This window comes from Hemicordylus capensis, chromosome 4 (genome assembly GCF_027244095.1).
Source record: "Hemicordylus capensis ecotype Gifberg chromosome 4, rHemCap1.1.pri, whole genome shotgun sequence".
NCBI lineage: Eukaryota > Metazoa > Chordata > Lepidosauria > Squamata > Cordylidae > Hemicordylus > Hemicordylus capensis.
In genome coordinates this window covers 282,246,390-282,273,257 of record NC_069660.1, presented here as the reverse complement: position 1 = coordinate 282,273,257, position 26,868 = coordinate 282,246,390, and the positions used below count along the sequence as shown (strand labels likewise).

Genomic DNA, 26,868 nt, shown 5'->3' with positions numbered 1-26,868 from the left:
AGAGAGGCCCAAGTAGCGGCTCTGCATATCTCTTCCACGGATACATTCGTTGAAAAAGCCGCCGCTGCCGCCTTTATTGAATGTGCGAGGATGCAAGCAGGTGATCTGAGATGTTGGGCCTCATAAGCCATACCAATGCAGGCTTTTATCCATCTAGCAATTGTTGCAGATGACACAGCTGATCCCATTGCTTGTGGGTGAAAGGAAACAAACATGGCTTCTGATGTCCTAAAGGAAGCCGACCTCTTAATATAGACCTTGAGGCAACGCTGGACATCTAGTTTGTGCCACTGCCTTTCTGTAGGATGAGGTGGCTTGGAGCAAAACGAAGGAAGGAAAACGTCCTGTGAAAGGTGAAAAGGTGACAAGACTTTATGACGTACAAATGGATCAAGAATGAGCCTCACAGTGTCTTTTAGGAAGATTCAGAGGGCCTTGTTGATCGACAGAGCCCTTAGTTCTGACACACGTCTGAAAGATGTCACCACCACCAGAAATGCCAACTTGAATGAAAGAACCTTAATAGGGATGTTATTAAGAGGTTAAAACGGAGGAAACTAAAGGGCCCGAAGGACGATATGTAGATCCCACGAGGGACACCTATGAGCCGTTGGTGGAGAGATTAAAGAGGCACCTCTCAGAAAACGATGTAAATGTGGATGCTGAGTGTTTTGGGCCGACCTGCTGGATATTAGCATAACTAATGAGGCTGCCTGTCTTTTGAGGGTATTAGGACGCAGCCCCTTCTCTAGGCCCTCCTGAAGAAATTGGAGGAGATGTTGCAAGGAGGCCATGCCCTGGGGAATGGAGTGACGGCACATCCAACGTAAAAAGGTCCGCCAGGTATATTGGTAGATTCTCTCTGTGGATGCACGGCAGGATGCTAGCATGGTCTTTAGTACATTTTCAGGGTACCTGTGGTGACCTAATATTCACCACTCAGTCTCCAGGCAGTTAGACGTAACCATTCTGGGTTTGGGTGATGAATTGGGCCCTGCGAGAGCAGATCATGATCTGTGGGTAGCTCCCAGGGAGGTTCCAGTGATAGATGAAGTAGTTCTGGGAACCACGGCCTTTGGGGCCAAAACGGTGCAATGAGCCCGTTGGCCTTTAGTAGGCGTATCCTGCGAAGAACTCTGGCTAGTAGGGGGGTCGGAGGAAACGCATATAGCAGGTCTTGCGGCCATGGGCTCAAGAGTGCATTCACAGCTGTCGCCCCCTGACTGGGGAATCTGCTCATGAATGCGGGCAATTTTGCGTTGATTGGAGCTGCGAACAGGTCCATCACCTGGTCCCCCATGCGCTCCCTGATCTGATTGAAGATCCTCGGATGTAACGACCACTCCCCTGGATCGATGTCCAAGTGGCTGAGCCAATCCACTATCACGTTTAACTCTCCTTTGACATGATGAACTATGATTGACTCCAAATGCTTTTCTGACCATGCTAGGAGAAGAACTGCCTCCTGTTGTAGGGACCGAGACCGAGTCCCCTCCTGTTTGTTGGCATATGATTTTGCTGTTGTGTTATTCGTTTTGACCAACACATGGGTTGCGGACAGTTCCGATTTGAAGGCTAGCAGAGCCAGTCGGATGGCACGTAGTTCCCGCCAGTTTATACTGTGTGCCCTTTCCTGTGGGGACCACAGACCTTGCTTCAAGCGATTGCAACAGAATTCCCCCCAACCCCTGCTGCTAGCATTGGTTGACAGAAGGACCCTGGGTGGATCTAGGAACTGCTTGCCCCTCAGCAATTTGTCGGATATCAGCCACCATTGGAATGAGGCCCAAACTTGGTTTGGGATTTGAAGCAGTAGTTTCCTTTTTCCTGCGATGGCCTTCTGATAGGGGAGCAGAAACCATTGCAGGTCACGCAAATGGTAACGTGCCCACTGAACTGAGTCCAGCGTGGCCACCATCAGGCCCAGCAACTTCGCCAAAGCATTCAGTGATAACTTTGGAGCTGATAGAACCACCCTGACCTGTAACTGAAGAGAGAGTAAACGATCTGGAGGCAGAGTGAGATTGTTCGCTTCCGTGTTCAGAATTACTCCCAGATGCCGTAGCTTGTAAGACGGCATCAGCTGACTTTTTTCCTGGTTGACCAGAAACCCGTGAAGACTTAGAGTTAACAAGGTTCGTTGTATGTCCTTCTGAGCTTCTTGTAAAGAGCAGGATTGAAGAAGCAGGTCATCCAAATATGCAAATATTTGCACCCCCTGTAATAGAAGATGCGCCACAAGTGGAGCTAGCACTTTTGTAAACACACAAGGGGTGGAGGAGAGACCGAATGGTAGTGCCACATATTGAAAATGGCGGCCCGCATATTTGAATCTTAGGAACCTCCTGCTGTCTGGATGGATTGGAACATGCAGGTATGCTTCCTTTAAGTCTATAGATGAAAGTAGATGCCTGTGGTGTAGTGCTTCGGAGACCGATCAGAGGGTCTCCATGTGTAAGTGTTCCCGTCGAACCCATTTGTTTAGGAACTTCAAATCCAGCACGGTTCTCTTGGTACTGTCTTTCTTGGGCATGGTGAACAATATAGAATAAACCCCTCCTCCCTCCTGCGAAGCTGGGACTGACTCCACTGCTTCGACGTCCAGTAGATGTTGAATGGCTTGGAGCATCTCTGAGTGTTTCGTGAAGGCACGGGACCTCGGGGTCGGTAGAAATCTGTAGGAGGAAGGAGTGTGGAATTCTTTCTTGCAGCCATAATGAATGACCTGCAGAATCCAATTGTCCGTTGTTGAATCTTCCCATGCCTGGATGAACCCAGACAAATGCCCTCCAAGTGAGGTATGCTGCCCTTCATTGCTGTGACTTGGACTATATGGTAGGTGACTTGAAATTTGCGGAACCCTTGAAAGGGTAGCGCTGTCGGTTCCAGGAACCTCTCTGGCCTCTATTGTCTCCCCTGCCCCGAAAGGGGCAAAATCCATGAAAGGGCTGAGCAGACAGTTGGTTAGTCTGATTATACTGAAAGGACCTCCGATAAGGTGGCTTTTCAGGCCTTTTAGAAGACGGCATTGTTTTACGCCTATCTTTAGACTCCACCAAAATATCCTTCAATGTTGAATCACCGAAAAATTTGGAAGAGTCATATGGTACCATGGTCAAATTAATCTTCAAGGTAGCATCCACTGGCCAGTTTTTAAGCCATAGGTGGTGTCGGCCCACAACAGACGAAGCTGAGACACGAGAGGAAAACCTGATAGTATCCAACGTGGCATCAGCCATAAAAGCCTGTGCTTTTTGCACTTTTCGCAACTGTTGACACATTTTCCCTGGGTTGGAGGGTGGGTTGCTAATCAAGTCATCCACCCAGAGTAGTGAGGCTCTGGCTGCCATAGATGCCGCCGTCGCACGTGTGACCAGGGCGGAATTATCATGCATGTGCTTGAACGCTAGTTCAGCCTTCCTGTCTCCTAGGTCTCTCAGGGAGGCCTCGCCATCCTTTGCTACTAAAGAACCCGACACCAACTGAGAGATCGAGGCATCTGTACTTGGAGTCTTTAATATATCCGATGTCCCCTGCTGGAAGGAATAAAACTTATTAGCAATAGACATAGGCCTATGATTGGATGCTGGCTGAACCCATTCTTCCTTTATCACATCAGTGAATAGGTCAGGCATAGGTATCAAAACCTCCTTTGCCCTAGCCCTGGGAAATACCAAATCCCTAATAATAATAATAATAATAATAATAATAAAAAATAATAATTCGATTTCTATACCGCCCTTCCAAAAATGGCTCAGGGCGGTTTACATAGAGAAATAATAAATAAATAAGATGGATCCCTGTCCCCAAAGGGCTCACAATCTAAAAGAAACATAAGATACACACGAGCAACAGTCACTGGAAGTACTGTGCTGGGGGTGGACAGGGCCAGTTACTCTCCCCCTGCTAAATAAAGAGAATCACCACATTAAAAGGTGCCTCTTTGCCAAGTTAGCAGGGTGATGGTTCAGAATTTAGCTGATGGTTCAGAATTTATGGCATCTTTGGATTTCAAGCCAATAGTCTTAATAATTTTTGTCATGAGAGGAGTAAAATCCTCTGCCACAAATAACCTTTGGGAGACAGGATTGGGGTCTATGTCCTCTCCACCTGACCATTCACCCTCCTCCCTATCAATGGGAACCTCTGGGTCTGGTTCAGGGTCCTCGGGATTAGGTACACAGTCACAGTCGGAAGCCTCTGAGGAATGGACCTCTCACCTCGCAGCCGTAGCAGAAACAAGCTGAGTATGTTTAGTTTTTTGCCTTAGCCTTTTTAGGCGATGGACTAGCAGAGCCACTGGATGCAGAACTAGGACTAGGTGATCTATGCCTAGTGCCCTTCTTGGCCTTTTTAGGTTTCTTAGGAGGCTGCACCTGGTATACTGTGTCAATAATTGCGTTCTTAATCCAGGCCTGCCATTCAGGTGGTATGACTCTAGGCAGCGTAACAGGTACTTCAGATACTGCTCCTGTTGGATTCACTGATCTTTTATGGCCAGACTTATTCCACTCCTGAGCTGCTTGTGAGCCTGAGGCCTTTGGGGATGATGAAGAGTGCCCCTTCTGCCCCTCCGCCACTTGCGACACATTTGCAGGCTTTCCAGAGGCTGGCGCCATTTTTTGAGAAGAAGAAGAAGCCGCCATTTTAAACTCACTGCGCCCCACTTGAAGGCTGATCAATCTAATCTCCTCCGAAGTTGGAGGGGGGTCCGGGATCAGCCGCCTTCTGAAAATGAGCTCCCCTTCAGTGGCTTGGCAGGCTGCAGAGTCGGCGGAGTGCTGGGCAGCAGAGGATCGCGTTTCACGGCCTGAAGGTGGGAAACACATGGCTGGCCCGGCAGCGTGTGGCACGGGAGGCTGAGAAGCGGCCAGCGCCCTCGGGCGACTGAGCAGCGGCCGAAAGCTCTGCCAGCTGAACTGTGGAGGCACAAACGGGTGGATCGTGAGTGGCCGTTGCTGCCGCATTCCACCCGCCGATGGCGGGTGGCGGGCCTCGAAAGGGCAGTGAACACCCAGGCTTGAAGCTCTTTTGCGGTCCCCTGGGCACCAAAACTATAATAGTGCCTCTGTCTCCAGGCTCCATACAACGAGGGAGGGGGTGGGGTGGGGAAGGGAGAGAAATGAGTGAAGATAGCAGTTTTGGGTGTTTTTTTTTTGAAGTATTATTGAGGAGAAAGATAGTTGAGAAAGGAGTTGAAAGTGAGAAAACTAAAGAGAAAGGTGCAAAAGGTGCAAAAAATGCAGATATAAGAAGAAAAACTGCCTGGAGCTGCCGAGGACAGAAAGAACTGGGGTGGGGTTATCCCCCTCAGGCTTGGGTAGGTGTGTCTTTCTTTTTAACCATTTAGTTCTTGTCCTGCCTTGGAGCTCCTGAGAGGGATAACCCATAGAGATGTCCCTGGCAACTCAGCAACTGAGAAGCTCTACCATCCCCAATGGGGAATATCTTACAGCAGGCAGTGCTCACATATGGTCAACCCTCCAAATGCAAATTAAGATGAACTCTGCTTAGCAAAGGGGACAATTCTTGTGCTTTCTTCCACCAGACCATTTCTCCACTAGAGAAGCCAATCCTTGCTGGAGAAGAAAGCCTGTTTGTTCTTTAACAACATATCCACATATACCTCCCTCCCTCACTATGGGGAAAATGGGTGTGTCAATAATCCTGTGCAAGAAATTATTTTTACATATCGATTAAAAGATTATACAAGATTCTACGATCAATTATTAGCCTAGTATTTCGATACTGAACATGTACTTCTTCATGGCAGGTACAATTCTTCTCCCCTACTCACCCCTTTAACTGTGCTGTGTAGGTACAAAGGTGATTGGTAGTCTTGTCTCTATAATTACTAAATAGGTCCATTGGACATTGAGTTTGCAGAGTCTTGAATTTCTGCCAAAACTGGGATTTATAATTCTTTAATGTCTATAGTGCAGCTGGATAATGTTAGGTTTACACATGCCCAGAGTCTAATGCATTTATCTGTTCCAAAATTGATTCTCATTTTTGCCATTGCTCTTATTGGCCTGTGTTAAATAATAAACAGCCAGGTGCCAGCAATCTGAACAATGATGCCCCTGCTAAATCTTCTGTGGATGAAGGTGCACCTGCCAGACATATTTCGAAGAAGACACAATAATTTATTCTGGTTAAATTGCTCCTATACAGGTCTAATTAGATACATAAAGCTTGAGTCCTCAGTGCTTGATGCATTTTTGAATCCAGCCTTACAGGTACAGGTTTGTAATGGCACAGAAGCTCTCATTGCCTTCAGCAGAGTTGTTTAAACTCTGGCACCACTAAGGCTACTTTTTCAGTGTGCCAGTATTCCCTGAAAACTTTACCTAAATATGGCTTTTACCTGGATTTGAGTACTAACCAGTGTTCCCTGTAACAGGGATTCCCAGATGTTGATGACCACAACTCCCATCATCCCCAGCTGCAGTGGCCTTTGGCTGGGGATGATGGGAGTTGTAGTGAGCAACATCTGGGAATTCCTGTTACAGGAACATTGGTACTATTATCTATCTATCTATCTAGTATATTTATATACCACCCCATACAAAAAAAAAGTCCCTGGGCGGTTCCAAAGCTGGTGGTGGGTGGTAGGGGAGAGTACACACATGTTGTATGCATCTCCAAAGGATTGTGCAGGACCCCCCATTCCATTTCCTCAGAATACATTTGCAGATCTGATCCCCCTGCCCTATGTCAGTGTACACCTACAGGTGCCATACAATACCTATATACTTTGCTCTGAGGGGGGAAATAGAAGTTAAGAGGAGTGATTAGGTCTGGAACAACACGTTCTGGTAAGAAGTAATCTGCCTACTTTCCTCTCACTATAATCTGAATTGATAATTCCCATCTTCACAAGTTAACCCACTTGCACCTCAAATGTCCGTGCATCCACCATCTTGAATTGGGATAGATAACATCACAAACTACCCCATTTAGGTGTCACAATGAGGTTGTTCTCATGACCTCGCTGGGGAAGGCAGGTGGAGAGGCAACCTCCTGCCTGTCTCCTCACACACAATCTCCCTGCCTATCTCATCTCTGCTGCTTGCCCGACACATGATTGGCGCCGTGGTAAGCAACAGAGCCAGGAGCTGGAAGTCTCCAACAGAGCCAGGAGTGCGGTGCATTAGGAGATGTCTCCACTGCTGGGCACTCTTGTCAACTGGCTTTGTGCATGCTCAGGCTGCAGGCCAGGAACTGAGTAGAAGGGCACAACCCACAATCACACCCTTTTACATCAATAATAGCCTGTGTAAAATACTCAGGCTACCTGGTGGGACAATGCTGGGGTCAGATCTGATCCCGGTGCTGCACACAAGCTGTCCTACCCGGGTAGGGCTGCTCATGCACATACTTCCTATGTGTTGCTATAGCTGTACCAAATTTGGCCCAAATCAGTTAGGTGGTTCACTAGTTAGCCCACTTGCACCTCAAATGTTCATGCATCTGCCATCTTGAATTGAGATGTATCTCACAAACTATGCCATTGAAGTGCCCCTACAACTGTATTGAATTTGGTTCAAATTGGTCCAGGCACTGCAATGTTTATCAGTGCGTGTGCGCGTGTGTACACACACAGAAAGCTGGGTGATCTCATAAGCTTATTTTCATTAAGGAAATTAGGCTAAAATCATGAGCAAGTAGGCTAAAATGAGTGATGAGCAAGGGCTAACTCTCTCCAGTGCCGCAGTACCAAACTGAATTGAGGACTGCAATGGGGTGGCCAAGCTGAGGCCCTCCAGCTGTTGTTGGACTACAACATCCATCATCCCCAGCCAAAAATTATGGCTGAGGATGATGGGAGTTGTAGTCCAACAACAGTTGATTGGCCACAGATTTACTTGCATGGCACCCTTGATGCCTGGGGCTATAGAAGCAGGGTGAGAATTGAGAGAGAAAATGTTTCCCTCCGGCCCATCATGAGTCCAGAATGAACTGCAGCAATGGGCTCTAGTTAAGCCTTCCTTCGGAAGCCTTCCTTTCCTTCCTAACCTGTTTGCAAGCTTCTCGTACTGCTCTGTGAGGAAAAAAGAAAAAAAATAGAAGCCATAAAACAAAGAGAAATCCTATTGAGCCCATGCAACTCTGGACGGCTTCTTTTCACTTCCTTCCTGACTCAAAGGGTCACGTACCAGGGCACATTACAGAGAGTCTATCCTTTAAATTTGTTCTTGCAGCAGACCACAGTGTTCATATGACTACTACCCTATGCTGGAGGCAATGAGAGCGTATGTGGAAGGACCCCCACAGTAGACCCATATATACACATAATGCAACGTTCCCCTATTTCCTGTTGATGGCTAGCAAAGTCATCCTGGAAATACAGCAAATGATACTTAGCATTTAACCTGAATAAGCATTTCAGCATTTGTGCTTTCTCTATCTTAACACCTTGCAGACTAATTACTGTTTCTTCTGTTAATTATTCATGATATGAGCAGCAATTTCATATTCAAGACCTAATTCCCTCTTCCTTCTCACTTTTACATTATGTATAAATCAGAATGTAAGCAGCTCTTTGGAAATAAATGGAGGACAACAGAGCTGGTGTGCAGGGCTGTTGAAACTTCGAAACCAAATTCTAGATTTTACATCCTAAACACAGTTATTTGGAAAGAAGGACTGGTTCACATGGCTTTAAAGTCAGGGCTGGATTATGACAAGCTGAGGCTTTAAACTATGCCATACTTAAAAGGCCTCATAGCATTATGTGTGTGTGCGCGCACACACACACACACACATTCAAACGAAGAGTACAATCAATTAATAAAGCTTCATTTTTACTTGGCAAAGATGCAAAGAAAAAGTAATAATCTAACAAAAAGTTATGACTTATCAGTGAACAAAAACATCTTATTGAGCCCCTTCTCATGATCGCGTGAGAGGGCTTGAGGGTGGGTGGTGGGGAAGGCAGCAGAAAATTGAAAGATATGAAAGACAAGAAGCTGAAGAATGAAAACACCAAACAGTATCTGATCCAAAAATACCACCTAGATTCAAGGAAAATTAGAGAAGTCCTGGAAATAATAAAGCAGCAAATAACAGCAGTGTCAAAGAAGATTAGCAGATATGAAGCTAGAACTACACAACACAGGCAGAATCTCCAATTCCAGTTGAATCAGAGACGTTTCTACCAAAGTATAGAAGGAGAAACTGCAAGAAACCTAGAAACACCAAATAAAGAAGAAACAGTCCAATTCTGGGGGAAATAATGGGACAATCCAATAGATTATAATAAAAAAGCAGGCTGGATGAAAGAGGTCAAAAAATGTAACCAACAAATGCAAGATCTAATAATAACACCAGAATTAATAAGTGAAAGAGCAAAGAAAATGAAAAATTGGACTGCTCCAGGCGACGATGAACTGCATGGCTTTTGGCTTAAACACCTAACAAGCCTTCATAAACAACTATCAAAACAGTTCAATCACATTTTGCAAGGAGGTGATATTGAACAATGGCTAACAACTGGGAAAACTCATCTCATCATGAAAGACCCAGCAAAAGGTGCAGTTCCAAGTAATTATAGACCGATAACCTGTCTGCCAACCATGTTCATATTATTAACTGGAATAATAGCAGATGAAGTGATGCAACACTTATTAACTAACAAACAGCTTCCAGTTGAACAGAAAGGAAATTGCCCAAACACCAGAGGCACAAAAGACCAGCTGCTGATTGACAAAATGATTTTAGCAAATTGCAAGAGAAGAAAAACAAATCTCAGTGTGGCATGGATTGACTACAAGAAAGCCTTCGATTCATTGCCTCACACATGGATACTAAAATGTTTAGAAACAGCTGGTGTCAGCAAAAACATTCAGATATTTATAAAAAAAAGCAATGAGCATGTGGAGTACACAGTTAATCAATGGCGAGACACTTGGACAGGTTAGCATTAGAAGAGGCATTTTCCAAGGGGACTCACTATCCCCTCTGTTGTTTGTAATCACCATGACCTCACTTTCACAAATACTAAACAAAACAGGTCTCGGATAACAAACATCTAAAACATCGAGTAAAATCAACCATCTGCTGTACATGGACGATCTGAAGTTGTATGGAAAGTCCCAGTCAGAAATCGAATCACTGCTAAACACTGTCCGTATATTCAGTAACAATATAGCAATGGAGTTTGGACTAGACAAGTGTGCTGCATGAATAATGAACAGAGGAAAAATAACAAAAACAGAAGGAATAGAACTGCCCAGTGGAAGCAAGATCAAGAACCTGGAAGAGAAAGAACATTACAAATACTTGGGCATTCTCCAGGCTGATAACATCGCACACACTGAAGTTAAAAGAAAAATTGGAAGTGAATACATCAGGAGAGTTAGAAAAATCCTCAAGTCCAAACTCAATGGCGGGAACACCATACAAGCCGTAAACACCTGGGCTATACCTGTTATCAGATACACTGCAGGAATAATAGACTGGACCCAGGCAGAGCTAGAAATGCTAGATCGTAAGACCAGGAAAATCATGACCATCAATCATGCTCCGAACCCCAACAGTGATGTAGATAGGCTAGACTTCTCTCGCAGCTCAGGTGGAAGAGGAATGCTGCAAGTCCATTAAACAGTAGAGGAGGAGAAAAGAGGCCTTGCAGAATATTTAAAGGACAGTGAAGAAGATGCACTTCAAGTGGTCAATAATGAGAAACTATTCAACACCAATGAAACAAAGCAGGCCTACAAGAAAGAACAAGTCAGGAACCGAGCAGAAAAATGGAGAAATAAGCCACTGCATGGTCAATATTTGCACAATATAACTGGAAGATCAAACATCACCAAGACCTGGCAGTGGCTTAAGAATGGCAACTTGAAGAAAGAAACAGAGGGTTTAATACTGGCTGCAGAAGAACAGGCACTGAGAACAAATGCAATAAGAGCAAAAGTTAAAAATCAACAACAAACAGCAAGTGCCGCCTTTTTAAAGAAGCAGATGAAACAGTGGACCACCTAATCAGCTGTTGTAAAAAGATCGCACAGACTGACTACAAACAAAGGCATGACAAGGTAGCAGGGATGATACACCAGAACATCTGCAAAAAATACAAGCTACCTGTAGCCAAAAATTGGTGGGACCATACAATTGAAAAAGTTGTAGAAAATGAGGATGTAAAAATATTGTGGCACTTCCAACTACAAACAGACAAACATCTGCCACACAATACACGAGATATAACTGTAGATGAGAAGAAAGAAAAACAAGTTAAAATAATCGACATAGCAATACCAGGGGATAGCAGAATAGAAGAAAAAGAAATAGAAAAACATCACAAAATACAATGATCTACAAATTGAAATGGAAAGGCTGTGGCAGAGAAAGACCAAAATAATCCCAGTGGTAATTGGTGCCCTAGGTGCAATTGCAAAACAACTTGAAGAGCACCTCAGCATCATAGGGGCCAGTCAATAACACCTGTCTGACTGTGTAAAGAAGAAATAATAATACTAATGTACTTCAGCATGTACACAATACCCATATTTCTCTCTGTGCACCATGAATCGGTAACTTTATCCGGAATATGCCTTTCAACTGTACCTTTCTGGCTTGCTCTTCTGGTATAGCTTTTATATTAGATCTAACAGCTTGTCTAGAATATACTGAGTTTTCCTCTGGAAGTTGGGTACAGAGGTGGGTGACAGTGGTGAGCCAGAACTTCTTGTTGGAGATGGAGTTCCAGTGCATCAACCTTTTGCACCAACTGTCCTAATGACCACTACGGGCTAGGGAGTAAGGGTCTCCTTAGCTGTTCTACCTGTCTCTACTCTATGACCCCTGATTGGACTCTTCAGGTATTTCCTGTGAGAGTCAAATTCCCTTCCTTTCCTCTTAGACCAGATAGAAACATATCTCTCTCCCTCCCTACCTATTCATTATGTAGTCCTATAGATTATGATTAGGTCTTTCATATCCAAAGATTATTTTGCCAATAAATACTTAGTATTTAGTTCTACAAGAATCTTCATGTGTCTTTTCTAGATAGCTGCAACAACTAAACTCTGCATTCTGCTCTGTAACTGGAGTGGGTAGCTTCTTTAGTGCTCTGCTAATTAATTGGTTAAAATTACAATCCTCCAACACTTGTACCCAGCTCCAGAGTGAGGGTGGAGAGAAAGCACTCCCCGTGCCTCCTACCTCCATACCCAGCTCGCAGACTAGCATTTCGCCCTCCTCTTACCTTCCTTGTAGAAGTCTCATGACAGTCAATCAGGAGTGCATGCAGCTCCTGAACTAGGGTTGAAGGTTTCTCCTAACCCAGTGATCATTGTGAGAATAGCCACAGCGAGACAATAATGAGCGAGATGGACCAGTACTCTGGCTAAATATAAGGCAGCTTCCCGTGTTACTGTATTTTTATACTAATTGTAGATAAGTAGTACATACAGTATACATGTATATGGATATGGGTTACATGTGTGCATGCTCCTCCTGACAGTAGAGATCTGCAAATGAGGCTCTGCTTCAAATTCCATCTCATGTGAAGACTAGATTGGCCTACAATATAAGCAAGTTCTTTCCTACTGTAGCCCCAGCAAGTGCTTTGCAATACCTTCCCCTGAGAGGTGTGTTGGAGAGGAGAAGTCTAGTTTACCCCAATTGCAGCAGAGCAAGTGTGTGTGAGAAGAGCAGGCCCATTAAAGACTATCTTGACACAGATGTTTAAGGTTCAAAAGCAAGTAAGGTTTATTGGGGAAGTTACATGCTTGGACAGAAAAGCCAGTATCCCAGAAATGTATATCTTCATGGTGCAGAGCAGAGAGGGGAGACAGAAGCCACATGGCTAATGGAGAATGCAATGGAGCAGGGAGCAGTGAAGTTAGAGACGCCAGAGAACATCGAGTTACCAACCAGAGAAAGCCAGAGCAGAGAGAGAGACAAGAGGGGTAATAAAGAGGAAGACCCTTCTTCACTATCTGTACTCCTAATGCCCCTAGTGGGCACTAGGATAGAAGGTGCAAACATACGATGCAACTGGAGCTGTGTCTCCAACAAGGTGTGTATAGCCTCCTCCCTGCTGTCTGGATAAAGTCCTATCGTTGACTGACCCCCATTAGTTACATGGTAGAGAAGGTGGACATGCATGTCTCCCCCTCCATCTGGTGTACTGTTGCCTAATCGTAGAGAGGTAGCTTATTCAAGTTGCCCCTCCACACATGTAGTTCCAATACTATTCATATTTGAACTATGCACAAAGAGGTTATTCAGACAAACTGCATGCCCCCGCCCCCCACATGATTAGGCAACAGTGCACCAGGGGAGGAGATGTGCATGCCTATGCTCCAGCCCCACAAAATGAAAGTGGGCCAGACAGCGTGTTGTCTGATCTGGCCCTGTGTGAATATCCAAGTCATGCCAAGGCTACTGAAAGAGCTACTTTGCATAAGATAGCATGCCTGTAATTTTGCATTAGTTTCTTATGAGTTTTCCTCTGGAATGCTAGATTGAATCTAACAGATGAGTAAAAGGTCATTGCCTTTAGTCATATGCATATTTCCCTATAAATGTACAAAAACTTGAGAGTTTCAAGTTAAGTGGGCTTAAGAGACTTCTCAATTACAAACTAATGCTCTCTGTCATACTTGTAGCCTGGAGTCTGGATTTTGGCTAGAGAGACCGCAGGATGAAATGGCAGAAACATTAACTGTGACTGCAAATGCATGGGGGAATTGCCCCAGCCAAGGATGTTGTTGGCTGGAAGAAAGAATGAAGATGCAGGAAGTGGAAGAACAGCATCGCCCAAGGTCCAGCATACTTTCAAAGGAGGAAGGAGTCTTTGGAAGCTCTGCCTAATGCAATGTGGGTGCGTTCTCTTATGCATCTCAGAAACGTCCTTTGCCCCTTTCAAAAAGAGGTTTCAAATCATGACTGGCAGTCAGTAGGAACAAGAACAGGGAAAGACAGACGGGAGCCAGCTGGAGGCATAAATTTTAATCTTTTTTTGTGTTTAATCTTTTATTTTCTTATAGGCACAGTTGATTGAAAATAAGGCTTTCTTATTTGGCTTCCTTTCTGAAACTGCTCTGAAAAGGGCATCAGTGCAGGATGACAGAGAAAGGCACAAGCAATATGAAAAGCTTCAGACTGGTCCTAAAGCATATGGAAAGACAAAAGGATAAATGGCATTACAGTCCTGAGGCCACCACGAATCACAGCCATAGCAGAGATTTTCTCCCCATTTCAAGTGACCAAAATGCTAAATTGATTGAGCAAGTTCCAGACTGCTATAAATTCCAATGGAATTTTTTTAATCACTGGCACCATCTTGACTACCTGCCTGTTGCCTTGTGATTAATCTACATTTGTGTGTGAATGGAAAACCAGTCTTTATTTTAACTTTCAGAGTCTGCCACTGGGTATCTCCCATAGGTGCTGTTTCAGTTAGAAGAAGGAAGATTTATATCCAAGGTTCAAAGACCTATCCTGGATATATTCAAGATCAAATAGCAAACAATGTATTTTAAGATATTTTTATTTTTATTTTTACATTTATATCCTGCTCCTTTTCTGAGGAGCCCAGAGTGGTGTGAATTGTTATGTTTATCCTCACAAAAGCCCTCTGAAGTAGGTTAGGCTGAGAGATTGACTGGCCCAGAGTCACCCGGTGAGTTTCATGACTGAATGAAATTTGAACTCAATCTCCCTAGTCCTAGTCCAACACACCAACCACTACACCATGCTGGCTTTTAATGTATTATTGTGGTTATTTTTATATGCCTTAATAACCAGAGATATGAGTGCTCCTAAGTGTGGTCTGAAAGAGAGGTGGGGATTGCTCCATTCCCTGCCCTCTCTAAATGGCAACATGGTGTTTCCTTGGCCTGCTGTCTGAGACTGGGAAATGCTGGTTTCTTCCCTCCACTTTGCCTTCTCCAAGTGGTACTCAGAGAGCCAGTGGGGTGTAGTGGTTAGAGTGCTGGGCTAGGACCGGGGAGACCCGAGTTCAAATCCCCATTCAGCCATGAAACTAGCTGGGTGACTCTGGGCCAGTCACTTCTCTCTAACCTACTTCACAGGGTTGTTGTGAAAGAGAAACTCAAGTATGTAGTACACTGCTCTGGGCTCCTTGGAGGAAGAGCGGGATATACCATTCAGAATATAACAGAATATAACCACTCAGTATATATACTCAGAATATAACATTCTGAGTACCCAGAATGTTGGGGGCAATATGCTAAATCATTGTAAACCGCTTAGAGAGCTTCCAGCTATAGAGCGGTATATAAATGTAAGTGCTATTGCTATTGCTATAAATGTAAAAATGTAAAATAATAATTACTCAGGGCCTTGGACACAGTTGCTGGGGAATTGCATGTTACTGTTCTCCTGGTTTTGCGCCAGGTCTCTTTGCCTGCTTGTTCCTTCTATATTTCCCTACTCAAATCCTGTTTCAGCCTCATTCAAACTTTGGTTTGTCCCCTGGTCTGAAAACCTGGCTCTTGGATTGATCCTGCTAAGGATCTGCCCCAGACCTCCAGCCAACTCCAATCCCAATCCTGTTGGGACCCAGAGTTCAATATCTTGCATACTCAGCTGCCTATGGTCCCATGTGACAACCCCTAACTTCCCATCAGTCTCCAGATTCTGTTAGATCTGCTTAGAGCTTTCAGTGCATATGAGCAGGAAGCCCCAGGTGATGCTTGTTTGTTAGATTGAACACAGGGAGCTGCCTTAGAACGAGTGGGAACATTGATCCATCTAGTTTAGTATTGACTGGCAGTGGCAGGAGCCTTTCCCAGCCCTACCTGGAGATGTCGGGGATTGAACCTGGACCTTCTGTATGCAAAGCAGATGCTCTACCACTGAGCCATGGCCCCATCCCTAGATTAGGGGTGGGCAAACTTTGCCCTCCAGCTGTTATTGAACTGCAACACCCATCTTCCCAGCCACAATAAATTGCGGCCGGGGATGCTGAGAGATGTAGTCCAAAAACACCCCTGCCCTAGATTGTGTCTGCACTGGGTGTAAATCAACATGCAAGAACAGCTCCTGACAATCTCCTATAATAACTGGAGTTGTCTACTCTTGAAATAAAAAATGCTGATATCAGGATGCTGTCTGGGGATGGGCCTAGATTAGATCCAGGTGGGAGCCATGGGCATTAGGTGGAGCTATGAGCATAATCTAGTAATTTTGGGTGGGTTTGGGAACAGAACCTAGGGAATTTTGCTTGCTCTAGGGGCCAGGGCCCAAAGGGAAAGTCTTCTAAGATGTAGATTTTTTTGAAAAAGGTCTTGCCTGTAGCTTTTTTGCCCATTGGCCTAAAAGGCTCTCTCTCCCTCTCTTTTTCTCTGTTGGTTTTCTCTTTGGTTGGCATGGCAACCCAAGTGCTCATTTGCTATGGGAGTGAAGGGAAGGTCTGCATGCAAGTATGTGATTGGGATCTTGAGCAGCAGGTGGTTCCTCCCAGCATCCTTTGCTCTCTAATAAAGAGCTCTATAGGAGAGTATCATTTCAGAGATGCTTGGCTGGCTAAGGTTGTTGTGTTTTTGGCATTGTTGGGGCTAGACAAAAAAAAATGGATTTCTCCCCCTTAATATTAAATGGCTTCTTTACCCATCTTGTTTCTTTTCTGTAAGATCTCTGTAGGTCACTATAAGTAATTGCATACATCTGTCTTAATAAACAATCAGGATAGGGCATATGGGCAAGGTTTCCGAAGAATGTTCTGGAAGAATATTGTCATTTTGGCTTACAGTCACTGGGAGAGAAATCCTGATCTTTTTGGCTTACTTCCTCTGCAATATGCATCAGCATTTGACCTGCATGTGACCTCAAGTCTGCATACTTCACCTCCAAAAGCCAAATGAAGCGATAACTGTAGCTGGTCAATAATCCGCAATTTAACTGGCCCAAGAGACGTTAACATTAGTGTCCTGTGGGTGATATCTAAATTTGATAGCAGTCAGGTATGTGTACACTGGTACGGTCATTACCGTGGGCAGATGTGCACAGCTAATGGCTTACAGCGAGGATTGCTACAGGGGGAATTCCTTGAAGGGGGAGGGACCCAAACTGCAACCAGATACACAGAAAAGGTGCATTTCCAAAAGCATCCTTTAACTACAACAAAACACATGGTTCAATAAACAAAGCAAAACAAAACAACCCCACAGGATTTGTTTTATATGTGGTTTTAATCTTTATATGTGCACCTTGGGCTTTAAGGTCATCTGAAAACTAGCATGGTAATTTCTTCTTCTTCTTCAGCACAAGCAAATACTGACGACTTAAACCACCGCTGCAATGTGGAGTATACTGCAGGGCCCTATTCACAGTTTCACTAGCACTTTACATGTGTAAGCAGAAATGCCCACAGTCTCATTAGACCACTGAAAACTCACCACAGTCACAAAGAAAACTAAATGCACCGGTGACCTGTCTGCCAGTATCTATGCAAATCTCCAGCAGAAGCTGAGATTTATATATGCTTTACATACCCCCGAGGAAATACCTATTTTATGGCACTGATGGAGCAGATGTAGTTTTCTCTGCAAAATGTGAGCGGAATCTAATCAGGGAAAAAAAGTGCTCTATGTATTCAAACAAGCAAATACATACGCTACCCCTTAAACCTGCTGGCACATCGGAATGGATAGAAATGCCATCTCTGAACTAATTAGGCACTTTATTGTATGCACTGACTATATATTTGCATGCCTGCATTAGCAGAATCTCATTCTCTTCCAGCTGTACTGAACAGACAAAAATAAATCTTACATTTTGATTGTATAATTGATAGCATGACAAAGTTTCCAACATGAGATGGCATGGTCTCTTTAGAAATGTTTGGAAATGGAGGTCCAGTAATTTCCACCCCCGAACAATTTTATTTTATAGCTATGGATGTTAAAAGGGGGGGGGGAGCGGGGGAGGGGAGAAGCACCACCACCAGCAGCAATATGGCTTTGGGAAAAATCCATTCCTAATAGAGCCTGTTAGAGCAATCAACAGTCTGCTATTGCTGAGATACATCTGTGCATTTTCTTATTGGAAAGTGATTATTATGCTTCAGACTCTGAACTTGTGGACTTCTGTTTAACTGTTTTATTGTTATGCCATCAGAAATCTATGGTACCGGGCATAGTTAATGTCTGAGCAATCCTAAACAATCTAAAATTAGATGTACAGTATATTCAGAAGGTATTTGAATAGCTCTGTAGCACAGGCATGGACAAATATGTACAATGTCATGAATAAAACATTACTGAGGGCATAAACAGAGCAGAAGCATCAGAAAAGGGAATAGAACATGTGCAATAATGTATCACGAAGGAAATGCACCCTTTCATCTACAGTATGTGGGCTCTGTACAAAGATTCAGCTGAATGCACAAACCCAGTTCAGAGCACAGCTCTGCATTTTGTGAATATGTGAGGCAGGAGCTGGATTTCGAGTGCTTTAGGCAGAGCTCCTGCTTTGCACACAGAATGTATCTGATTCTGTCTCTAACATCTCTAGGTATGGCAGCGGCCAGTCGGCCTAGACTAGACTGACCTACATGGACCAATGGTCTGACACAGTAGAAGGCAGCTTCAAACGTTCATCATGCCCAGTAACCATGTCCCTGACACTGATATGCCTGCTGGCCACACCCCTGAGCAACTGTGGGTTCTGCCAGGGCCAGCCGATCCACTAGGCAGACCTAGGCGGTTGCCTATGACAGCAATTATTGAGGGTGCACAAAAAGTGCCAGAATATAGCACTGCCAATTATTCTTTCTCTCCCTTTTGTATTGCATCTCTGAAGTACTGCTCATTGCACCTCAGCCCCCAAATAAACAGCTAGTCTCATAAGCTGCATTCCCTCTCTTGACTGTAAATTGCCTGTCTCAGCATTCATTTCCAAAAAGAAATGGTCTCAGACTGGATTTCCAAATTAATAGCCCCATATTTTCATCTCTGGAATTTTGCACCCCACAATAGACTGGGAACTCTTTTCTACTGTATCCTCAAACCAGCACAGTCTAGTTATTCTCTGGTCATTGTGATGAAATGAGATTGGAAAATAATTGTCTAGCGATCTGGATAGGAAGGGGTTAAATCCCACACTAAGTGTGCCTGGCAGAGACAAGCCCTGCAGCTGTGTCTGGGAAACCCCCTAGTGGAGAGCAGCTAGAATTCAGTTAGGGAAGTCAGTTGGAACTTAAAAGACACAGAGGCCCCATTAGCATGTAATGCAAAACTGGAGTTTAAGAGGTCAGCGGTTCCCAAACCTGTATGTCCAAATGCAGGAAACTCCGGTTCTGCAAAGAGAGCGACCTGAGGTTTGGTTTTTGAAATTCCAATATGTACCCTTAGGTGGTTGTGAGTTTCGCCACCCAAACCTGAGGTTGAACGCAGCTTGTGTTACATCCAAATGCAGAACTGCAGGCTGCATTCCCTGTAACCAGAGTTGAGGGAGAAAGCTCCTCCCTCTCTCTGGCTGTGATTGGCTGTGTGGGCTGTCCTTCATGCAAGAAGAAAGCCCATAAAGGCAGTTCCCTCTCCTCTCTGCAGTCTTGCTAACTGCAGGCTCCTTGCTCCCTGTTCTGTTCAAATACAAACAGGGCAGGTGGGGGGCGGAATAGTGATGTGCACGACCCGGTCTGGAGGCCGTTATAGAGGCTTCCGAACCGGTTCGGATGTGGCCTGGTCTGGCGGTCCAGTGCTGAGGGGAGTCTCCTTTTAAGGGTGAGGGGGTTGTACTTACCCCTCCCGACGCTTTCCCCCCCTCTGGTGATCTGTTTTACGACAAAGGTTTTTGGGGCGGCAGCATTCGTCTCTGCCCCCGCTGCCCCCGTTGTTTTGCGGAAATACTGGAAGTAGCCACTGCACATGCGCCCACTGCTGCCATGCATAAACACACCACGTACACTGCATGCGCACGTTGCATGCGTGATGTGCGCACACAACATGCGACGTGTGCGGTGCGCGAGCGGCAGCAGCGGTGGGCACGCAGCGCAGCGGTGGGCACATGTGCGACAGCTACTTCCAGTATTTCCAGAAAACAATGGGGGCAGGGGCGGCAGGGAGGAACGCTGCCGCCCCAAAAACTTTGTCAAAAAACAGAGTGCCGGAAGGGGAAAAGCAGCGGGAGGGGTAAGTACAACCCCCCCGCCCTTAAAAGGAGACACACACACCCCGGCGCCGGACCACACCTCCACGGTTCCGTGCATATCCCTAGAGTGGAATCACATGTCCATTTGACCTGTGGTTCTGTGTTAAATGGAAATGTTGGTGCATCAGCACTTGGGGAAATGGGTGCATCTGCACTGGGGAAATAGCTAAGAGGCATGACCCTGCTTCCTTCTTGTGTTCACTGAATATAGGGCTTTAGAGGGCAAGGCAGGGCTTGTTACTGTGACGCTGCTCCCCCTTCCATGCATTAGTGTACCTTGTTTGCAATCTGATCAGGGCTCCTTTAGACACTGGAATAGGAGGTACAGCTGTCTTTAGACACAGGACCAGGAGGTACAGTTAAACTGGGCTGTCTACATACAGCCCAGGGTTTTTAAAGAAAATGTTTTTTGAGAAAATAATGTAGATTTTTAAAAAGTAATTTCACTTTTTAAAAACTCCTTCTTAACTTTCCCTAAAATATAATTTCTCAGTCTTCATAGACTGAGAAATTATATTTTAGGGAAAGTTAAGAAGGAGTTTTTAAAAAGTGAAATTACTTTTTAAAAATCTACATTATTTTCTCAAAAAACATTTTCTTTAAAAACCCTGGGCTGTATGTAGACAGCCCAGTTTAACTGTACCTCCTGGTCCTGTGTCTAAAGACAGCTGTACCTCCTATTCCAGTGTCTAAAGGAGCATCAGTTTTCCAGTGTCTAAAGGAGCATCAGTTTTCATAGATGCTGAAGAATCAAACTCTGAACTTTCAATACTGAATCCTAGCAATAGCTCTGGAACTACTTCTGAATAGACTCAGGCCAAATGAAAGGATTTGCATTTTCTGCAGCATACTTATCCCCATGAATTTGAGAACCTACCAAGGGAAACAGTACATTGTACAACATCTGCTGGAGGTTAGATAGAATACCACTGCAAAACTTGGGATAAAGGAGGCAAACCCTTAAGCCTTTATTCTTCTCCCTCCTATCCCTGAGCTGAACAAACAAATAGAACTTAGACTAACGCTTTGATTTGGCTTGGATTTCTGATCTGACATCAGCTTCATCTTTATTTCTCATATAATTAATCTCACTGAGAGGTACGGTAGCCTTGTGTACTAAAAAACACTGAGAGCAGATAGTCTCTTCGGGCATAATGCTATATATGTTACTTTTGCCCAGGGCAGAGGAAAAAGAAACCAGCTTCTGAATATGGCATTCATAGAAAGATGGTCTGAATTATGATTTATACATGACTGGACACAGAGGATTGGAGAAACAAAACAAAACTTGGAATCAATAAATCTAAATCTACTCCTCTTGTTTGTACAAAGTGTGCTCAGAGTCTACTTGGGAAATGTTGACCATATATGATTATAAATTGTATATATATACAGGTGGCCCTTGTTATCTGTGGTCCCAGGACCTGCAGTTTTGTGTATCTACGGATGGGCGATGGAGATCCAAACTTGTTATTCGTAGATACAAAAATAGTGAAAATTTGCCTATCCATGGTTCATGGGTGGCTGGAAATTATCTCTGAGGTCATTTCTGGCAACCATCTTGCTGAATGGAGCCATTTTGTGGTTCTTTCTTTGCCCCCCGCCCCGCACTTGTTCGCAGAAAATTGGTGGAATTGGGTGTTTACAGGAGCATTACTGGTCAGCCGGATACCTGGAGAGAATGGCACAGTACATTATTTCACTGATTTCTGTCTCTTCCTAGGTTGGGTTTTTTTTGGGTCCTTTTTTGACCCGAGGAACCTAGCCCTCCAATTCCCATTCTCTCAAGGTCTCATCTCTTATTATCCGCGGTTGTGGGCAAAAACAGAACCCCTGCAGATAATGAGGGTCACCTGTATATATACATTGGGAGCTATCGTAGAGGCGCCCAGCAACTCCCCTTGTAGGATTGAACTGGATCATTTTCAGTTTGTTACTTCTGATGATGTGGACAAACTGCTTCGGACTATGCGCCCCACCACCTGCTCTCTTGATTCTTGCCCAACTTGGCTTATTTCATGTGATAGTCATATTATCAGAGAGGGTCTGGTAAATATCATAAGTGCTTCTCTGAGGGAGGGCAGGATGCCACCTTGTCTTAAGGAGGCTATTATCTGACCATTTTTGAAGAAACCTGCTTTGGATCCCTCGGAGTTAGCTAATTACAGGCCTGTTTCTGATCTCCCTTGATTGGGCAAGGTGATTGAGTGAGTGGTTGCTTCTCAGCTTCAGGAAGTTTTGGATGGCACAGATTATTTAGATCCTTTCCAGACTGGCTTCCGGGTGGGCTATGGGGTTGAAACTGCCTTGGTCAGCCTGATGGATGATCGACAGAGGGAGTGTGACTCTGCTGATCCTTTTGGATCTCTTGGCGGCTTTCAATACCATGGTATCCTCCTGGGTTGCTTGAAGGAGGTGGGCTTGGGTTGCACTGTTTTACAGTGGTTCCACTCCTGCCTCTCTGGCAGATTCCAGATGGTGTCGCTTGGAGATTATTGCTCTAAAAACGAGAGCTGAAGTGTGGGGTTCCACAAGTCTCCATACTGTCTCCAATGCTTTTTAACATCTACATGAAACCACTGGGAGAGATCGTCAGGAGGTTTGGTCTGGTATGCTATCAATATGCTGATGATACCCAGATCTATTTCTCTATACCAACTTCATCAGAAAATAGCATGACCTCGCTAAGTGCCTGCCTGGAGGCGATATTGGGCTGGATGATGGACAACAGACTGAAGTTGAATCCAAGCAAGACAGAGGTACTGTCTGTACGGGGTCGGGATCCGAGAGATGGTATAGATCTGCCTATTCTGGATGGGGTTACACTCCCCCTAAGAGATCAGGTTCGTAGTCTGGGAGTGTTCCTGGATCCCAAACTCTCTCTGGTTTCTCAGGTTGAGGCTGTGGCCAGGAGTGCTTTTTATCAGCTTGATACACCAGATACGTCTGTTCTTGGAGAGTAGTGACCTTAAAACGGTGGTACATATGCTGGTAACCTCTCGGCTTGACTACTGTAATGCACTCTATGTGGGGCTTCCTTTGTATGTAGTTTGGAAACTACAGTTGGTACAGAATGCGGCAGCCAAACTGGTTTCTGGGTTTACCCGAAGGGACCATATAACACTGATTCTAAAAGAACTACACTGGCTACCGATAGGTTTCTGAACGAAATGCAAAGTGCTAGTTATTACCTATAAGGCCCTTAATGGCTTAAGCCCAGGGTATTTAAGAGAGCACCTTCTCTGCTGTGAACCCTGTCGCCTATTAAGATCATCTGGAGAGGTCTGACTATGGGTGCCACAAACTCATTTGGTGGCAACTCGGGACCAGGCCTTTTCTGTGGCTGCCCCAGAGCTTTGGAATGCACTCCCTGCTGAAATAAGAGCATCTCCTTCTCTGTTTGCTTTTAGGAGGACCCTGAAGATGTACTTGTTTTCCCAGGCCTTCAAATGAGATTCGATTTTTAAATTTTAATGTATTTTTAACGTTTTAATCTAATTTTTATAATAATGGATTTTAAATGTGTTATATTTATGTTTTAATTCTGTACACCGCCTCGAGATTTTTATACTAGGCGGTATATTAAATAAATAAATAAATAAATGTAGTAGACCTGAAAATCTACTAATCTATTGTACTTGGGAAGCTGGCCCTCTGTAATCCAGGATGGGCAGCGTATGTTTAAAGGGAAATTTTGTCAGGCACCATCACTTCTTGTTTGGTAACTTAGCTGCTAGGCAAGGTAATACAAATTCCAACAAATCACAGTGTATATTTCAACATCTAAAACCAAAACATACCTTCAAGACAATCTGCGTGGGTAGGTTGGTTTGGTTTCACAATCTCAAGCTTGTGGCTGCTGTTGAGGAATCACATATATGTGGCAGATACCGCAGGTTCTTTCAAAGGGAATCTGAGAAGCGAGTTACAGAGTCCAAACAAACACTTGGATTTAGTGTTTATATTAATCTACTAGTATTTTTCAGCCCGTTATAATAACGGGAGCTAGCCTTTCCCCCCCCTTTATGCGTTCTTCATCTCTTTTCCCCTCTTTTTTGTGTTTGTGTGTGTCCCTGGTTTTTGTTTTTTTTTACCTGTCTGTCTGTCTGTCTCTCTCTCTGTTTCTTTCTCACTTTCTCTTTGTCTTTGTTTTCCTCTGCCCTTTGTTTCTTTTCCTCTCCCCTCTCACCAACTCTTGCCGCCTCTTGCCCCCGCCTGTGTTCGGTGGGGCTCGCTGCGTCCTCTGGCTCCTCCTCGGACAAGGGCCCCAAAGTCTCCCACCCACCTGGCTTCGGCGGCGGTGCCAGGCCTCGGCGGCGGCTCCACCGCCACCTCGGCCGGCTTCCCCCGCCGCCTCTTGCCCCCTCTTGCCCCGCGGGGCTTGCCGCGTCCTCTGGCTCCTCCTCATCCCCGCTCCTCCTCCTCCATCCCCGCTCCCCATGGCTCCGCCGCTTCTCTGGTTTTTTTCGCGGCGGCTACTTCTGGCCGCCCGGTGCTGGCGGTCATGTCTTCCTTGGTCTGTTCTGGGCATGCGCTCCGCGCATGCCCAGAACAGCCCAGGGAGGCACGGACACACGCCTTGGTGTCCACGGACGGACACCAAGGCTTTTATTAGAGAGGATATTATTATTTCTCCAAGACGGGCCATGCATGGTGACATGGTAGGAAGGAGGCGATAGGCTGAGTTTGCAAGCAGAAGCACCTGATTGGGCAGTGGGGATTCCATATGCAGAGTTTGCAAGCAGAAGCACCTGATTGGGCAGTGGGGATTCCATATGCAGATAGGGAGAAGGAGCCTGTGAGAGCAGAAGCACCATGGTGATTGGGCAGTGGGGATCCCCTATGAAGATAAGGAGGAGGACCCTGTGATGGTTAAGGTCAGTTGGAATGCAGCTGTTACTGGTTGGAAGATGTTCTGGATATAAAAGGATAGCAGGCAGGGGTCTGCCAAAATACAGGTCGTGAGGGAGGAAAGAGCCCCTTCAGGAGAAGGAGGATGCTGTTGTGTAAATGAACGAAATCTTTTAACTCAGGGAGGGAGGGAGAAAAAACATGAAGGGAGGGGGAAGAGCGAGTGGAGGAGAGAGAAAGAGAAAAAGAAGGGAGGGGGAAGAGAGACAGAAGGAAGGGCAAGGGACGGGCCTGAGCCTGTCAGCAGCTTGAGGGGAATGAGTGGCCATGGCGGCACTGGCAGCAAGGAAGGGTCCAGGCAACCGCTGCTGCTGTTTGGGGCTACTGAGGCCATTGTAAGAGGGAGGCAGGCAGGCAGGCAAGGGATGGGCCTGGGCCTGTCAGTGGCCTGAGGGGAATGAGCGGCCATGGTGGTGGCAGCAGCAAGGAACTACCCAGTCAACCACTGCTGCTGCTCCTGAAAGGAGGAGCAGGAGTGGGGATTGGGTGAGAGTGGGGAGGTCTCTGGGGATAGGGGGCTGCAGCTTGGCCAATAGGCAGCAGCAATGCTGCAGCCATGACCAAGAAGGGTGAGGAGGATGGAAGCAACGGGATGGAGGAGGAGCAGGAGTGCAGACCAGGTGAGGGTGGGAAGATCTCTGAGGTGAGGGGAGCAATCAAGTACTAACGTGCAGATGCTCTAGAGCGTGCAAGAGTTCCAGCATTGAAGCGGAGAGAAAGAATGGCTGCGGTCAGGATGCAGAGGTGGAGAGCTGGCAGGCAAAGCCCCTCTGGCCAAAAGAGATGGGTGGACGGCGGGCGAAGCCCCGCTGGCCAAGAAGAGGAGGCGGTGGTGGGGAGAAATGATGGCGGTGGTGAGGAGGTGGGCAGATGGCGGGCAAAGCCCTACCAGCCGGGAGGAGAAGGTGGGAGGCGGTGGTGGGATGGCCTGGCCCTGGCCAGCCCAATGGGGAGAGCTGCAGGGGGGGGGGAGAGCGAGTGAGTGAGCGAGCTGCGGGGGGGGGGGGAGCGAGCTGCGGGGGGGAGGGGGAGCGAGCTGCGGGGGGGAGGGCGAGCGAGCTGCGGGGGGAGGGCGTGAGCGAGCTGCAGGGGGAGGGGGAGCGAGCTGCGGGGGGAGAGCTGCGGGGGGAGAGCGAATGAGCGAGCTGTGGGGGGAGAGCGAGCTGCGGGGGGAGGGCGAGCTGCAAGGGGGAGGGCGAGCATGCGAGCTGTGAGGGGTAGGGCGAGCGAGTGAGCTACGGTGGGGAGAGTGAGTGAGCGAGCGAGCTGCGGGGAGGGGAGCGAGAGAACGAGCTGCGAGGGGATGTCACAGGCTCAGTACACAACTGCACAGATGCTCTGTGTGGGGTCAGCTAGTTAGGTTTATATTTTAAGATGTTAAATTTGGCACATTTTTCATTTCCCCACATCCTGAAACCAAATATACTATGCCTTTGCCCACAGTACTCAGTCCAACAGTGTGGGCACACAATGTCCCTGTTGGTACAGGGCAACAGTTTGAAGTTTTCAGTGCTATTAAGCCATTTGAGTGGCAGGCCTTCAGCTTCTTCCTGTTCAGCCTTTTTGCCCCAGGCTAGTCTGATAGCAGCAGGTTTGTCCATGGAGAAGAGGACCACTTTTACCTTCCAAGGTTCCCCAAAGTGCCAGCTCCTCACTCCTCAGATAAATCCTTTCTCTTCACCTCTTCTTCTTTTGCTCAGCTGTCCTCAACTGCCTCTGTCCCAAAGTTCCATATTCCTTGGCAACGGTTGCCTAGCACCTGTTGCCTGGACTGACATCAGTCACATATGTATTTGTACTTCAGCTAGTTCAGGACTTGGACAC

General features: G+C 45.9%; 1 long non-coding RNA gene across 1 annotated transcript; it reads right to left on the bottom strand.

Moving 5' to 3' along the window:
• Positions 1-13,945: 13,945 nt before the first annotated feature.
• On the bottom strand, positions 13,946-26,775 carry LOC128325247 (uncharacterized). The gene is made up of 3 exons (XR_008307327.1): positions 26,667-26,775; positions 23,934-24,046; positions 13,946-14,124 (listed from the first exon to the last, which is right to left on the bottom strand). It is a non-coding gene; the product is annotated as an uncharacterized LOC128325247 (long non-coding RNA).
• Positions 26,776-26,868: the final 93 nt, after the last annotated feature.